This window comes from Nipponia nippon, unplaced genomic scaffold, assembly GCF_047370975.1.
Source record: "Nipponia nippon isolate SJK-2023a ecotype South Korea unplaced genomic scaffold, ASM4737097v1 scaffold_4, whole genome shotgun sequence".
NCBI classification, from domain to species: domain Eukaryota; kingdom Metazoa; phylum Chordata; class Aves; order Pelecaniformes; family Threskiornithidae; genus Nipponia; species Nipponia nippon.
Genome location: NW_028262358.1, coordinates 68,000,534 through 68,015,220, shown reverse-complemented (window position 1 = coordinate 68,015,220; position 14,687 = coordinate 68,000,534). Strand labels below are relative to the sequence as shown.

The 14,687-nt window shown below is 45.0% G+C and overlaps 1 protein-coding gene across 7 annotated transcripts in view; it reads left to right on the top strand.

Moving 5' to 3' along the window:
* NCOA7 (nuclear receptor coactivator 7) overlaps positions 1–14,687 on the top strand; it is a 98,282-nt gene that overhangs the window by 5,281 nt on the left and 78,314 nt on the right. Inside the window, exons 1-3 of one of the 7 annotated variants that reach the window (XM_087773612.1) lie at positions 4,085–4,530; positions 4,668–4,755; positions 6,709–6,927. The exons of 2 other annotated variants lie outside the window; for them this stretch is intronic. The gene's annotated coding sequence lies outside the window, so the exon portion shown is untranslated. Of the gene's footprint in view, positions 1–1,659; positions 1,784–2,306; positions 2,401–4,084; positions 4,531–4,667; positions 4,756–5,926; positions 6,063–6,708; positions 6,928–14,687 lie in introns of those variants that run through there. 4 more of the 7 variants (XM_087773613.1, XM_087773611.1, XM_087773618.1 and 1 more) reach the window with 4 other exon arrangements.

Genomic DNA, 14,687 nt, shown 5'->3' with positions numbered 1-14,687 from the left:
GGTGACGGTGCTTGGAGTGATGATGGACAGTGAACTGGTACATTAGGACAGAGGCAACTTTTCCTGGAGCTAAAATAAGGTGTTAGTTGCTGTCACTGTTGTGCAAGTTCAGCTAAGAGGTAAGTAGTTGATGGATAGGGCTGTGTATCTTCTGCAATTTGGCGGAAGAAGTCAGGTAAATGGTACTATTTTAGGCCTGCAGTTTTCTTCCTCTTTTTTCCCAATTTTTTTATCTAAGCAGTGCCGGCGCAGTAACTGAGAGCAGGGCCCCATTCTTCTGTGCTGAACCCTTGTGCCAGTGAGGTCTTTGAGATTTTAACCAGTGTAACTTTGGGTTTGCCCATCTTTTGCCTGGGTAATAATATAGATATAAGATGTAATAACTGCAGCATGCTATCAAAACGTGTCCTCTAAGCAGGAGGCTATGTTTTAAAGAACATCTGTGTCTTGTAAAATAAAGTGTTTTGGAAAAAAAAAAAATCAGATGCAAACTTCAATTTTAGCTGGAAGTACGGCAGCAAATGTAGTGGAGGAGTCGAGACAGTTACTGTCCCCGTACTGACACTGAGTGGTAGAAAGCACATGCGACGCGTAGGGTAACGGCAGCGGTGGGAGGTGGCTGCCTGCACGTATTGGAGTTGCATTCGGTCCTGAAGTGGACGCGTGCGATTTTGAAAGGGATCTTTAAGCAGCTGTTAGGTTAAAAAACCAGGCCTCTGACAAATACCTCTCTTACTTAAAATGAAAACTTGTTGGATTTGTAACATTATAACTACTAAAAAAAAAAAAAGATTCTTATCTTGAGACACCTGCGCACCACTTGCTATTTTATTTTGGCACACTCTCCTAGCGTCTGTATGTATGTGTGTATGTATACACTTTGGGTTACTTTAAGTTTTTATTTATGCAGGTATCTGCCTATCTTCAGGCTTTTGTGTTGCAGAATTTGGGGTTTAATGATGTGACAGTACCCTAGGCCTTTCCCTAAGCTTTCCAGTCTTTCGGAGCTGGTTACTGACCGAAGGAGGGAGTAGGGAGCTAGATCTTATTTAGGCTATCCGCAAACGTCTGGAAGGGTTGCCTGGAGTTATCTCAGGTGAGGGAATGGAGTTTCTGGTAGCTATAGCGGGTGTTGTTGTTTGGGGGTTGGGTGAAGCAGCCTGCATGCTGGCAGCGTGGAAACGGCAGACAGAGTTTGCAGGCTTTTCAGTTTCCCAGGGATCTAAAGGCTTGGGGTTAACCTCCGTTTCCAAAACTGGTTGTTTTGTTTTAGTACTGCCCTTGGGAAAACTCGTCTCTGGAGGCAGAGCCCGGCGCGTGGCCTTTATGAAGAAATGCGCCGTACTCGGGGTTTTTTTTTGGCCCCGAGGACAGACAGGCCCCTTTCCCCAGGCAGGGAAGCCGGACCGGGCTTGCCGGCGCGGCGGCGGGCGCGTGGGTGGGTGCCGGGGTCCCCCAGGCGGCTTTGGCAGAGCGCGGCCTTCTCGCTCCGCTACGGGCCCGCTGCCGGGGCGATGAGCCCGTACAGAGCGCCCCGGCCCCGGGGCGACCGCGGCCCGCTGGGGCCGGCGGGGCCGGGCGGGAGGCGGGATCGGCGGGGCGGGGCGGGGCGGGGCGGAGCGGCGGGCCGGGCCCGGCCCGGGGGGGAGCGGCGCTGCTCTGGCCGATTGCGGAGCGCTGCAGCCGGCGCTCCCGCAGCCGCCTCCTGCCGCCGCCCGGCAGCGGGGCCTGGGCGCAGCGCCGCGCCGCGGGGCCGCCATGCGCCCCCCCGCCCGCCCTGCAGGTGCGCGCCGCGGGGGGGGCGCGCTGTTTTCCTGCTTGCGCCGCGGCGGGGTGGAGCGGGAGCGGGAGCGGGAGCGGGAGCGGGGGCGGGCGGGCCGGCGCGGCTGCTCGCCGGGGCCTTCTTCCCTGGCGGGGGGCGGCGGCGCCCGGTCGGGAGCTGAGCTGCGGCGGGGCGGCGGCGGGCAGGGCCCCAGCGCCGCCGGTGTTGTGGCGGCGGGGGGAGGCGCTTGCCTGCCCGCTGGCTTACAGAGCCGGCCCGGCATCGCGGCGCGGGAGTTGCGGGGCGACCCCGCCGCCGTGCCGCGGCTCCCGGTGCCTGTCGCTGGGCGGGAGGCGCGGGGCGGCCGCCCTGACCGGCCCGCCGGCGCTGCCGTGCCGTGCCGTGCCGTGCCGTGCCGTGCCGTGCGGTTCCTGCCGGCCCCGGCTGTCGCCTCTGCTGGCGGCTTTAATCAGCCGGTGCAGCCGAGCGGATTGCTTTCTTGGCTTTCGCCGATTCAAACCTCATTTATTTCCCCCCTCCCCAGGTCTTGGATGACTTACTGGAATGTTCCGGGCTCTCTAGGTATTAATTTATAGTCTCAGGTTGTCACGATTAAGAAGTGCTGCCGAGTGCCAAAGGTGTGTTAGTAACCGGTTTTTGTCTCTTAATCTGTGCCACGGACTTCCCTCTCTGTACCTCATCATACACTACTTCAGAGTTGTTTTTTTGGCTGGAGCGGGTAACCCGTGTGTGGGTGATGTGTTTGCAATATTATGGTGCTAAAGGATGCAGTAACTGTTTGTCCTCTAGGTGATGAAATAAGATGATGAACGCTGAGGCTCAATAACAGGCTTTTACCATGTGTTTACTTTACACGCCACAATTATTGTTCTCCCATTAAGTAGTCATACATTTCTTGTATTAATGCATAATGATGGACTTTTAAGACGGGTAGGTGCCCATTAATCGATTATGCTTTGCCTGAAATGCTGTGACAGACTAAGGGCCTGGGTTTGGATGATGCTTAAAATGCATATTGATGAACCCTCCCAGCATATTGTATCAGCAAGTGTTTACTTAGTGTGGAAATCATATTTTGCTAATATTGTTCCTTTTGGATGCGTATGTATACACATGCAGACTTCAGAAAATTAATGGAGAAGGCAATAGCAAATGCCAGGGAAAGTATGCATGTATATATACTTTCTAAATGAAAATTACTTTATCAGGAATTTATGTCTTTAAATGTAAGTCATGGTTAAAAATATGTAACTCCTAGTGCATTTTAGGCTACTTTCTCTTTCATCCTTTTACCTGGAAAATGTTCATAAATGTACACAAAATATTTTAAGGATCTAAACAGGCAAGGAATGTTGGTCCTGTGAAGAGCTGTATCGAAGCTGATGGGACTGCTTGTAGACAAAATGCTGTGTGATGGATGGCTTTCCCGTTTTTCTTTTGTTTTTGTTTTTTAAATAATGGATCAAAATCTTGGGCTTGGAAGGAAATTCCATACTTCAGTTAAATTCAGTACCTTTTTTTCCTGGTTGTGCTGTTATGTTATGAAAAAGAAACACTTCTATAAAACCCCGTTTGTTTAAATCAGTTGTGAGGCACAGTCTCCGAGTCTCGCTCCTTGCCTTTGCCCAGTGTCCTGTTCTCACTGCACCAGCGGCCAACTCTCCCATTTGGATTCGTCAGGTTTACTGCCAAAATGACAAGTGATTCCCTTTGGAGCTGAAGTGACTTAGAATTGATTGGAACAGTCCTTGTCTTGTTGTATAGGAATATGGCTTTGTTGCTTTGTGTATCCAGGATTTTGAAATTTAAGAGTAAAATTGGCTGGGGATCGGCTCTAGTAAATATTTGGCTAGCTTATGGTCCCGACTTCAGTAGACAGCTTGCAAATCCCTTACAGTATTAGGGAATAAGTCCCTCTGTTCACATAGAGGTGAATTCATTGGAGAGTGATTTGGGTTGGAGAACAACATTTCTTCAAAAAGGTTATTAATAAAATTGTGAGAATCCTATAGATGGGTGCTGCAGCCAGAGTGGCTCCCTGCAGTCACCTATCTGGGTGAGTGTTTCAAAGGTGGGAAGTTAGTGTGAGCCTCTGCAGTGTGATCTGACACAAGAAATTGCTGCTTCGGGCAGCTGGAGATGTTCACAAATGATAATTATGATGGAAATGAGGGATGAAGGGACTCAATTTCCCTTTGCTTTCCACTAGGCATTGAAGGAAAGCTGCAACATAACCAATGTTGAGAAAAATGGTAAAAGTCCCTGCCTGCCACCTGGCTTGTACCCTCTGTGTCTCAGCAGGTGCCTGACGGAGCGGCAGGCAGTTGTGGTCCTCGGCTCTGCTGGCGGGGTGAATCTAGTGTCATCACCCAAGAAGCAGCAGACTGACAAATCTCTTCCTCCTCGTGATCAATAAGCCAAAAAAGTCTAAGGCTTTACGGGCACAGCTCTTGTTTAGTGAGGTACCCACTTGCTGGTGTAGTTATTGACGGTGGGGATGGCCGCCTGCCATGGAGTTGGTGGTTTCTCGCTCCCTGCTGCGAGGGAGCTGGGCCTTGGGATCTGCGCCCTCGTGGAGGAAAATGCATGAGTCGCTGCTGCGGGTTTCTTTTGCGGGTTAAGGTTGCTTTCCCAAGAAGAGGAAACATAACGCTACAGTTGAGGAGTGGAGTCAGCATTAAGAACACTCACTTAGGCAGCCTCCTTTGACCAGGAAGAAAAGCAGCGTAGGAGAAACAAGTTTTCAGGTTTGGTTTTTGGTTTTGTTTTTTTTGTTGTTGTTGGGGGGTTTTTGTTTGTTTGTGTGTGGGGTTTTTTTGGTTGGTTTTTTTTTTTTTTTTTTAAATCTGACTGGTTTCCTTATTCTTGTGTCATTTTTCCCTAGCTGGATTCATGAAACAGTGAGGCCATGACAAAATTCACAGCAAGCTAGAGGGCTTGTATTCCCCCCACAAACACAGTATTTCAGATTGGTATGTTAAACACATACATGGGAGTATTCTTTTTTTTTTTTTCCCCCCTTTTCTTTGCAAACCCTTCTGATGGTAGGTGGAAAGCTATACTTCTTTGTTCTTGATCAAAATATCAGGCAGGCATGAGTGGCTGTGAAGGTGTCTGTTACGAACTGTTTGTTCAGTTTTGGGGTGAGCAGCGCGCTGCAGCGGGGCAGGGGGCTGTGGTTGCCTATCTGCAGTCTCTCTTCTCCTTGCCTGCAAGGGCAGGGTGCAGGCAGGCTTTGTGGGGTCTGTCGGCAGTTCCTGATGGGTTGCAGTGCAGAAGGTGGTAGTAGTAAGTGCCCAGAAGGGTGAGTTACTCCAGGTGCGATGCTTTGCTCTTGCACTTCTGCTGCTGCCAGTCGCTGACCAAGCTTGGAGAAATAGTACCAGTATTTCAGCCTGGTACCATATAGCATCCTAGTGACATGCCTGTACTTACTTGAGACTTAATGACTTGACATGGAACCACAGTTTATCCTTTAGGAAGACTTCTGGCTTACACTTGGAGCTGTCAATGGATAGAGAACTCATAATCTTAATAAGCCTTTCTGTTTGTTATTTGTCTTGTTTTTAAGATGTGAGCTGTGCTTTCAGTTGCATGCCTCAAATTCCATGTGTTGTGTGGTCCTATGGCCTTGTCAGCTACATGGAGCTGTTCCCTGCTCGCAGTTATTCTGTCCCCTGTAGTACTCATGCATTGTAATTAACCATTAGGCCTCCTCTCTGATATGCTACATGTAGATCCCACTGAAGTGCCACTTTTTTCTTTTGTTGCCTTTGTTATGGCTACTATGTATGTTTTACAGTTTGGGGTTTTTTTTAACATCATTTTTGAAATGCAGGGTTTATGACTACCTGTCACATTTAAGTGACGGTAATATCAACCTGGTTTACAGGAACAGAAAACATCCAAGGTGAGCAGGGAAGTTCTACGTGTTTATACAAGTAAGATTTATGTTTACTTTTTGGTTACAGTGTGAAATTAGGATTGTTTTATGTTTCATTCTGTATTCCCTTAGCAGGTTTTAAAAGGCTTTTATTAATAGCTACCGATTTCTAGAAAGGAAATTTTATTACAGTAGTCTCACCCATTAGTGACTGATTTTGGGATCTTTCCATAGTGTTTCCATAGATATCTGAGAGCCATTTCCCAAAATCTAAGACTCCCCGGGCAGACAAAGAGCTGTCCCTGTGCACCAGTTAAAGGAAATCACAGTTTTGTTTTACAGAAGTTCACAGTGAGAGCTACTGCTTCCTTGAACTCGGCCTTATCTTAACAAAAGGTAATTTATTCCCTGACTCATTTTTCAAGTAAATTTAACCTTTTCTAACAGTGCTCTCTCTATCTGCCGCTACTCCTGTCTGGTTTTTTCTGCTTTCGGTCCCACGTGCCATCTGTCTTATTTTCTGGTTTGTTTTCTTTTTAAATACTCTAAGCTAATGCAGCAGATAGCAAAGAAGTATGAATATGTATGAACCGTCACTGCCACCTTCCTTCTGAGGGGAAGAGGTGTGGATGGCTTCCTGCCAGGTCAGGTGATGCTGTGATTGCAGAAACTAATTGGGATCTGCCTAGGTTGTTACTCGGAGGGGATGCTACAAGGAGCAACTCGGTATCGCCAGTGGCTCAGCAGTACTTGCATGCTGCGTCAGTAGTCACTGTGCACAAATAATGTAGTAGGTAGCATTAGTCTGTTGTTGTAGTTAACTGTTTTGCATGAGTTTTTCCTTCATACTTTCTCACAAATGTTCAGATAGTTCAGAGAAGCATTGAAGAGTATAAAAAAGTAATTTTACGTGTTAAGATTATTTGTATGATATTTAGAATATGTATTAAAAAAGAAGTTCTTCACTTGTAATAGATAAGTAATGTTTGGCTTTTTGTACTCCCTTTTTTCCCATCCTGGTTGCTGATCAAACCTTTTGCAGTGAAGCGGCTGAAGACTGATGGCTAAAGGTAGCAGCTGTGATAACCCATGACATAAAATCCAGCCAGTTCCATCTGTCCCAGCTCCAAAATCTTCTGAAATGCAGGTGTTGTCTGGTAGATGTGTGGTGCGAGTGGTGACATCCTGGTGACTGTGGGCAGAGAACCAAGGAGATAAAACTTTGACTTTGTTACGGAACAGTGTGCTGAAACGTGTCCAGGTATGTGGTGGAAGGTTGACGTTGCCTGCTGTAAGCCAGTCACTTGTATCCTTACGGGCCAAATGATTGACAGCTATGCAACAGCTGATGAACATGAAAGCCCCCTTGCCACCCACATGTGCCGGGTCAGGTAGCAAGCAGTCTGAGTAGTCATCACAGCAGTTAGGAGATGAATTGAGAACCACAAAGGAATGACAAGGGTGTCTTTCTGCCATTGCGGTGAGTTGTTCTCCATCCCTTGTGCGTAGGGTATCAGCTGAAGAAATTGCATTTGATTTACAAGTAATTTTTTTGTTTTTCTTTTTGTTTGGGTGCTTTGTTTTGTTTTAGTGTATGATGCTGAGCCGTGTGGGTTAGGTATGCCTTCTTGTTAGTGGTGAGTAGATGGTGGGAGGTGGCTGGCATCATCACATCACTGTACGGAGGCTAGGCAGGAACTTGTGGTGACATCCACATTTGTGTCCTGATACAGTCGTGCTCACAGGATAGAAAGTAAAATCTCCTGTGTTGGGCTAGTGCTGATGTGGTTGCTCATGGGGGCCCATTTGTTTCCTTATATACAGGAATTCTGGATTCTTTGAAGTTGAGCCCTGCTGTTAACTGATCACTCAGCGGATACATTTTTAAGTGGGTTATTTGTTTTGAAAATTGGTTTTCCCTTTGTAACACATAATTTCTGTTAGTACAAGTAACACACTGGTTGTCAGGAAAAGAGATTAAGGAGCTGGAGATTAGTTTTCTCTTCTCCTGGTCTGTTGACACTGTGCACTTGATGCTGTTGTGTGGGTAGTAAGTTACAGTGTTTTGTCAACTAGTTGTGTCCTTTCCTGAGCCCTGCTCCGGTAGTTCCCGGTCCCAGGCTGAGCCTGGCAGGTAACAGGCAGGTTTTACAGGAAGGGGACTAGAGATTGGTTTTGAGACCAAAATGGTACAGCAAGTACAAGAAATCCAGAATCTTCTACAGGCAGGGTGGGAAGAGCAAGTTAACATGAACCTCAGGAAACAACCAGACCTTATGCGGTGGCTCTTGTTGGTGAGTTCTCCTGGGCTCCATGGATGGCGAGCTGTGGAAAAAACACCACACCCAGGAGCGTGGCTCCTAGCCCTTCTGCTCAGCTCTGAGCACGCTTTGGATTAAGCGTTCCCTTGCTTGTTTTTCTCCTGGGAAGGAAACGCAGACCCAGGCGCTGCTCCTCGCAGAATGGGGCCCCACTCCCCTAGGAGTACGGCTCGATTGAAGAGTGCCGTGGGCAGTCAGTGCAAGTGCCAGTGGAAAGGCGAGGAGGTTTGCAAAAGGAAAGCTGGCAGAGCTGAAGGGGCCACCTGTAGCACCAAACCTGATTTTAAGGTGCTTCTGAGGAAACGTGTATTTGTTTGTACTAGGTAACTGTAATGTGTTTGTTTTGTCACGTGGATTGGTGTAGGATTTGGGATGTAAGGGCTTCAAGTTACAAAATTTATTTCTTGGGCAAAATTATTGTCATCCCTCAGTAAATGGTAACAGGCAACAGGCCTTTAAAAGCCTTTCTTCTGGCTGTGTTGGGTTTTTTTGTGTTTGGTTTTTATATTTGGTGTCTAGAAACTTTGCAAACAATCAAACTTCCATGGATGTCACTGAAATCAGGACTTCACCTTCAGTACTGAGTAGTTTTCAACTCTTAACTGCTTTGCAGTCAGCATTATATTGCATTTAAAATAAAGGTTTTACCTGGTATTGTTTTTTTGTAACTGTTATTTAAGTTTTGATTTCTTCTTCATCCCACGTACTATTTGTTGTGAATTCTGTGATGAAAGAGCTGTGGATGATTATTTTCTCACTGAAAGGCTCTAGGATGACAGCAGACTGTGTTATAAATTGGAATTTACTTTATCTGGCCTTGAAACATATCTTTCTTCTTGCTTCTCTTCACTTTTTTTTTTTTTTTTTTTCTTACTTCACTGAGCCCAGCAAGCAGATAGCTCAGAAAAGCAATTTTGACCTGTGGAAGCTAGTGCGAGGTATTAACCTGTTCATTAGGTTAGCTCAGCCATGTGTTTGAGATTGGAAGTGTGCATTTTAATCCTAGGTCTTGCAGTAGTTATTGATAAGAACATGAATGTAGCTCTGGGGTAATACACTTCTCACAGGTAGTGCGTCAGTCCTTTTTAACTACAAATCACTAATGCACCCAGATGGGGTAGGTATAAGCTGCTTTTCCTATTTTTTTAAAGGTGTAGGTCTCTACTCAGTGTGGAAAGATTGTCAGAGCAACTGTGGAAAGGTCTGAATTGCTCTCTGCCAAATTTTAACACCAAAACTGGAAGCACTACAGCCCCCCCCAAAAAAGAGGCTTTAACATGGACCCAAAAAAAAAACCCCAAAACTCGTTAACACATTAACTGTTTTGGCTGGCTTCAATATGAGGAAGGGCCAGCAATTACTTTGATGGAGCTGTAAACAAGTGAGGACAAGGTTTTGTTTGAAATGTGCTGGGCAATATGAAACACTCGCCACTAGCAGCTATGTCAGGCATAACTTGTGGCGAATGGAAAGTTAGCAGCTTTCATCTTTGGGCCCCAATTACGCAAATGTGCGCTTAGGAATTACAAACATAACTTGTGTGAGTGAGTAGTCCTTTTGAACGCACTTGGTACATGACTGGAGAGCTCAGCGACGTTGCAGTACCTGGTGATGTGGCTGGGATGGCTTCCATGAAAATGCAGCACTGGAGGAATTGAAGCTACTTGTAAAATTAGGTCAAATTTTGTGAAGGTTGTTTTTTTTTTTTTTTCTCCTCCCCAGCAAAAAAAATATCTAGCCTCAGAAATGCTGAATTACTTTGGCGATACTGTCAGTGTAAGATGTTTGAATTTTAGTTTCAAAATCAGCCTGTTTGTTCAACAAGAGCACCTTGGTTCAATTGAGTAATCTAAAAGTAAAATATATACTGCTGTTATTTTACCAGAAAATTTCTACACTTCTGTTTTTTATGCAACAGTACTCAACCTTAATTCAAGCATATTTTTAACTTTGTTGTTTTTTTTTAACTAAGCCCTGAACCATCTCACTGACTGAACACATCCAGAGTTGAGCAAATAAAGTCTAGATTATGTATGCTGAAAAGAGGATAGCATATAGCCGTTTTGTAGGAACCATTCCATTGTTCTGTCGTCTCTGCATACATAGAAATAGGTTGCTAACTTTATTTACCTGAATAATTTCGAGCAGACACTTAGCTGTGCACCCATGGTTAGAACACAGAAAAGTAGAAAAAACTTAATTTTCTGTTTCTGGAAAGAAGCAAGCAGCTATACAGAGGGACTCTCTAATTAGGTAGGCAAATGTAGCTGTGCTATGGTATATAGCAAGGAGAATTCAGTTTGAGAGGGGAGTTTTTGCTTTGTATATAGTGCAAGGTGACTCGGTACAAGGCCAGAAACTGTGTGTACTGTTGTACAGGAATCCAGAAATGGAGGAAGGAAAAATGGTAAGATAATAAAGGTGTTCAGGATGTTACAGAAGAGCAAGAGAAAGAAATCATTCTCAGTTACACAATACCTAAAGGAATTTTGCAAGGAAGAAGGAAGTAATTAGAAACATTGCTGCTTTTAAAACAGGCTTCAGACTATGCAGTGGGTAGAGGGTACGGTTTACTGTCGGTAGTTGCAATTTTAATGCACCTAACACTGCCAGTGTATGAGCACCTGTGAAGCTGCGTGTGCTGGTGTAATACACGGTCACACTCAACAGAGTGTAGTGCAATAAATGTTGCAGGTTAAGGAATTGAAAAATAAACGATGAAGGTTTCCCATGTTAATTTTGTACATTACAAATGTATGGGATTTCCTGTTACAATTAAACTGTTCAATATGTTACTTAATGTACAGTGTATGCAATGTGACACAGTTAAGGTTGCTATGGAAACCTGGTATTTTGGTTCTGTTAACTGTGTTTCAGATAGGAAAACATTTGCATTGCATTACTGCGAGACTCCTTTCTACCCCCACTCCTCAGCTCCTTTGCTTCTCAGTTAGGAGGTGGGTGACAGAGAAAAAGCCATGACCTGAAATTTCCATGAGTCAGGGTCGATTGAAAAAAGGGATGCTGAGCTGAAACTTAAAAATTGTAATTTTTCCTTCAAGTAGCTCTTATGTCTTGAGTTGCTTTTTGAAGTGAGGAAGTATTTAAATGTTAATCTTTCACAGTGTAGTGTCAGTGGGCTGTTAATTTGAGGCTCTTTTTCTAAAAACTTGAAAATTATGTGTGCTTTCTAAAGAAAAGTTTCCAGTAATGTTCACAGCATGATTATGAATATTGTTGGACATGTACTTGACCTAAAAAACAGTGACCGGTTCTAGTACTTCTGTTACATTGATGGGTTTATTTACATTTTAACATTTTCTTGTTGCCTGGCCTTATTCTGTAAAGGTTTGAGAACGCGTTAACCAAGTCTCACCAAGTACAATGGGAATATTTACAAATATAAACCTAACTTTATGCTTGAGCATTTTGAGACCTAAACTAATTGTAAGTAGAAGGTGATTTACGGTACCTGTGATTTACAGTACAGGCATTTGTGCCAAGCATCAAGCCGCATCTTTGTGGCTTAAGTGACTCTTCAAACACCTGCCTCTTTCTGCTCTACCTCTATTTACTGTTGGTACAAATGCCTTTATTGGGTTGGTGAGAGAAGAGCTGAGAAGCGAGAGGGCACGTTTGCCGTGAAGCTGAGAACATGCATTTGTCTTTCGTAGTCTGTTTCTCGTGTCGTGAACGCTGGCTGTAGGTCTCGGCAGCACTCGTCTTTCAAAGCGTGCGGTTGCTGAGGCCCACCGCACAAAGTGGCTGCTCAGGGAGTTACGTCGATGGTTATCTGCCCAAGCTTTCTGCTGCCGGTCTGCCTTCCATGGCAGGAGTAAGGGTGTGCTTGCGGTTCAGCTGTGTGCAGCAAAGCCGGCTGGAAGTGGGTGTGGGCTGGCGTGGCAGGATATAAACGGAACTGCAGATACAGAGCCACTTCTGCTGGCTCTGCGGCAGGTAATTTGGGTGGTAATTTTGGGTGGAGGAGTGGTAGCACACAGCTAAAGTAGGTGAAAGGGAGGAAGGCGAAGGGCAGTAATACTTCAGACTGGCAGCTGCTTGCTGCATGGACGTATTTTAACAGCCCGAGAGAGGTGAGCGACAACCCGGTTTCTTTGGCTTGGCGCTTCGGCTGGCCAGGGTCCCCTTGATCACCAAAGGACATTTGCTGTGCATCTGTCTGCAGTGGTGCTGCTGTTTTGCCAGTGCAAATCCCGCTCGAGCCCTGTGTAAGCTCATTCATAGAAGCAACCCTGATGTATGGCAAGGCCTGGGATATGTGACACTGTGGATCCAATGGCCCTTAACAGCATTCTGCGTGTGGGACGTAGGACAGTTCTTCTGGTTGCTCTACTGGCATGGAGGTGGCACCAGGCAGTCGGCCAGTTTTGTTTGCTGCCTGACTTGCTCTCATAACGCACTGCTGCGTAGGAGTGGGAAGGATGGAGTGACTTTCTTCTTGCTGCTTCTGTTGGTTTGCTTGGTTCAGAGAGGGGAATCTAAGGAGGACTTGGTCATGTCCCTTAAAAACCTGGTAGAGAACCCATAACTCATTGGCTCTGGGAGTGATGTGGTTGTCTGTATGCGTATGTTTTGACCTTGTCAAAACAGATGGGCAGGCTTTCCTTGAAATGTTTCTAAACAGATCATAAAACTAGCAGTTGTTAAGAGCAAGGAACATGCTGGCAGCAACTGCCAAACAACAAGGTAGTCCTAAGTGGATTGTCTAAATGCTAGTTGATGTGTCTAAGAACGTTCATCAATTTTTATTTCTTAGGAAACTGCAAGTACTTAGTGTTTTAGCTGAACGCTGCTAAGCACATACATAAAGGTCCTGTATGTGCGTGTCTGCGTGCTCCAGGGAGAGATGAGAGAACAGTGTCTTGTCCTCTCTGGATATGGTAAACTGCATCCTCCTCTTGTCCTGTGGTGGTGGAACTATGATGCTGTACATCAATTTAGGATCTGACTCAGAAATGCAACGTAAACTGTGATAGGAGTGTCTCAGTATGTGGCATAAGCACAGACTTGATTTCATTCAGCACGTGTCCCAGGAAAGGAAGGCACAAAGGGTAAGCCGTTTGCCTTGCAGTTACAAGATCTGTGGTTTTGTAATAACTTTGCAGAATGACTACAAGGTCCTTCTGGATCTCGGTCTCTCACCTGTAAAATGAAAGCAATGTTCTTTATGAGGAATGTTTGAAAGACTTAGCTTTTTAAATAAAAGTAGCTAAAATTTACTGGAATCTCAATTAACTGGAACCAGCACCCTGCAAATTCTTGGGTGTTTCTATTTCTGTGAGGTTTTCTGTATTTCAGTGGCCACAGAATTCATTCTGTTTATCTAAACGCTAATGTTTTTCTGCTGCCTTGTACCTGTTGTTACAGTATTTGGTAGAAAGAGACCAGTGTTTTCTGTAAACAGTCCATAAAGATTCAGGATTTGGCATTTAGACTCTGCATACATGCCTGTACCTGTACAATGTGAGCCTGAAAGGCAGCGGGGTCCAGAGGGCTTGGTCTTGACACTTACTTGAACCAGGGCGGGTTAAAACAGGGGATACAGGAAAATGAAGGTGTTAATTCTTGTAAAACTTCTGCAGCAATGTTCTTGTTGGCTTAAAAGTGAAAATCTTCCCAAGTGGCCTGATCTCAAACAGGACTGCACTTTTACATTTGGTATGGCGTAGCACTCTACCTGTTAATAGTTTACGCTGTTTTTTGTAACCAGTTTCTGTCTAGCAACTGCAGATGAATTACACAGTAAAATACATTGTTCCTTATGCAAAATGCATCTGGTGATATTCAGCTGCCAACGAAGGAAGATTAACTCTGGATGTTTTTCTCTCTTGACAACCATCCCTGGTGATGTGGAATTTCTGGTAGCTCTGTTGCTTCCCCTTACTCTGTGTGAAATGTGACACAGCCTGAGTTAGTGGGTAAAAGTCTCCTCCCAAGCAAGGTAAAAATAATTCTGCTGGGGAGCCCATTGGCGCTGAATCAAGTTTTGTTATCATTGTTCCGTTTCTGAATCAGAAATGTTTCTGTTACATTGATTCTCATTTATTTTATTTGAACTTCGTTTGTGTGGACAGGCTGTGGCAGATCCAGTCGATGAGTTGAAGGTGATCTAAGCTTAGCCTGTTCTTACTATGTTAGTAGGGACTGAAAATGCTTGGACCGTTAGCTTACTACACCTCTGTAGTGGGGCTAATAACCTTCTAAACATTGCAGCCAGTTCCTCCAGAGCAAGGGTGGTTGTTGCCTTTGCTGGTCTTATCGCCAGCTCTTACCTTTGCTGTCCTTGAGAGTCCACAGGGTGCAATTGCCACATGAAATCTCTTTCTCTACATTTGGAGATAGAGAAATTGTGATACTGGTCTGCGAGTAATCTGAACAAGAAGTCCAGAAATTGTTTCTGCATACAAATTTATATTCAGTGTCTTAATTTTTGCATTTTAATTATTTGGGGATTTTAAGAGTGCACTGTTGATCCAAGAAACATGACAGGCTTAATGCTTTAAAGGGCAGTAGAGTTGTGTGCATAAATAAGGGTTATTCACCTAAGCAAGGGTTGAGTCATCAGCCTCTACTTCACTGAGGTGGAGAAGCTCTACTATGTTAGTTTAGCACGTTTCAGTTACGTATAATGGACTGGAACTTCTTTATAGAGCTTATTAATGTTTTAGAAATAACATTA